At 44.8% G+C, this 2,382-nt stretch overlaps 1 non-coding gene across 1 annotated transcript; it reads right to left on the bottom strand.

Moving 5' to 3' along the window:
- Window positions 1–296: 296 nt before the first annotated feature.
- Window positions 297–378, bottom strand: trnas-gcu (transfer RNA serine (anticodon GCU)). The gene has a single exon. It is a non-coding gene; the product is annotated as a tRNA-Ser (tRNA).
- Window positions 379–2,382: the final 2,004 nt, after the last annotated feature.

Below are 2,382 nucleotides of genomic sequence, written 5' to 3'. Positions count from 1 at the left end.
GATAAGTAGCCGAAGCACCCCACCAATGTACAATCAGGAGGACGTTCATCCACGAGAGGTGGCAGAAGGTAATAATGGGAGAAGTGAATACGGTAACCTCGACTGCACAGTGGGTAGCCGAAGAAGAATTCGTGGCAATGTGGGGTTAAGCCCCAAACACGTCTGCCTCCGTTCGTCCCTCCTCTCACCCAACTCGATGCAAGTGGCCTGACAACTTGGAATAGTTTGTCACATCAGTGATTGCAGATCCATCGTGTAAAATGAATCCCACTTCCGAGAAACAACGGGCGAAAAATCGACGAGGATGGGATTCGAACCCACGTGTGCAGAACACAATGGATTAGCAGTCCATCGCCTTAACCACTCGGCCACCTCGTCGCACAAATTTTTGTGTCAATACGTCTTAATTCGTTTTGCACCCATGAACTGATGGAAATTATTTGCCTCTTTCTCTTCAACCAGGTGTTCAACAGGGGGAAATGGAGCGATGGTGGTCTCGTGTTGAGCATCACTGCTTTTGAGACCGTTGGCTCCGGTTCGATTCCCGGCCATCGCAGTAATAGTTGAATAGGATGTTTTTGCGCGACATCCTGAGTTTCAAATTGAGGAAGACTGGTCAACTGTTTCTCATTCAGAATTTATACGGATTATCTAAGTGAGGTGTTTAAGATGCGAAAAAGTGTAGATATTGTAGGCGTGGTGTTGATGTTACCTGTTGTGGGTCAGTCTAAAACGAGAGGTCATCATCTTAGAATATGAGGCTGCAAATTTACAAAAGATTTAAAGAAAAACTACTTCTCCCAAAGGGTTTTAATTCTGTGGAATTCACTTCCTGAGAGTGTGGTGGATGCAGGGACAGTGAGAAAGTTAAGGAGGACTTAGAGAGACTTTTATTGGTAATGAGTTGAAGGGTTCTGGAGAACGGGCAGGACGGTGGCGTTGAGGCCATTCTGTTTGATCAGGCAAGATCACATGGAAGGTTTTACGCCCAAGAGGCTAAATTGCATATCCCAGCTCCAATGTTATGTGTTCTCGGGAGGAGGTGTTCTGGCTGATATCTCAATCGATCTCTTGTTCCGTAACATTTCAGGTAGCAGATGATGAACACTTCAGTCATGATCGAATGGCGGGCAGACTCGATGGGTCGAATGGCGTAACACTGCTCACATATCTGAAGAATCTATCGTTTGCGCGGCTTCATGACTTTCTAACTGAGGGAAAGAAATTGTTTCCAACTCAGAATTTGTGCGCAATTATGGGGGGAAGTGAATTAAGTAACTTTCTCGTCATTTTCTAAAGTGGTTTCAATATGGAAAGTGTTCGATTATTCACAACCCCAAGTCCCAAACACTAAAAATCACAGCATTTTTCCGTCACCCTCATAAAGTGGATCAAACAGAGACACAACAGGTACGTTACAGACGAGGATTGGATTCGAACTCAAGTGCGCAGAGCACAAAGGTTTCTTGTGCATCCCCTTAACCACGTGGTACAACTCCTTACTTCATGGAACTTTAATGTCTGACCTTCTCACAGACAAGTGACCGAAGCAACCCTCCAGTGCACAAACAGGAGGATGTTCATCCAGGAGAGGTGGCAGAAGGTAATTATGGGAGAAGTCAACCCGGTATCCTCGACTGTACTGTGGATAGCCGAAGAAGAACTGGTGTCAAATAGCGGTTAAGCCCCAAACCCGTCTGCCTTCGTTCCTCCGTCCTCTAACCCAACTCGCTGCAATCTGGCCTGACAACTTGGAATAGATTGTCACATCAGTGATTGCAGATCCATCTCGGAAAAATAAGGCCCACGTCCGAGAAAAGTGGATTTAAAATCAACGAGAATGGAATTCGAACACATGTATGTAGAGTACAATGGATTAGTAGTCCATCGCCTTAACCACTCGGCCACCTCGTCCCACAACTGCACATGTCAACAGGTTTTAATTCGTTTTGCATCCATGAACTGATGGAATGTATCTGCTTCCTTCTATTCACCTGGTGTTCAACATTGGAAATGCAGCGATGTTGGGAGAGTGGTGAGCAAAGTTTTCTTCCAAGCAGTTGTTCCAGTTCGATTCCCGGTCATCGATCTAATAGTTGAATCGGATGTTATTGTGCGACATCGTGAGTTTTAAACTGAGGAAGACTGGTCCACAGTTTCTCACTCAGAATGTATGCGTAATTATCTAATTGAGATGTTCAAGGTACCAAAGGTATGTAAAAAGTTGACGTGGAGCTGTTGCTTCCTCTTGTGGGGCATTCTAAAACGAGAGGTCATGCTCTTAGAATAACAGATTGCAATTTTAAAAAAGAATTGAGGAAAAACTACTTATCCCAAAGGGTTTATGATTCCGTGGAATTCGGTACCCCAGATTGCGTTGGA

Source organism: Scyliorhinus torazame, unplaced genomic scaffold (assembly GCF_047496885.1).
Source record: "Scyliorhinus torazame isolate Kashiwa2021f unplaced genomic scaffold, sScyTor2.1 scaffold_1079, whole genome shotgun sequence".
NCBI lineage: Eukaryota > Metazoa > Chordata > Chondrichthyes > Carcharhiniformes > Scyliorhinidae > Scyliorhinus > Scyliorhinus torazame.
The sequence above is the reverse complement of the archived record's forward strand: the minus strand, read 5'-3'. Positions and strand labels throughout refer to the sequence as shown.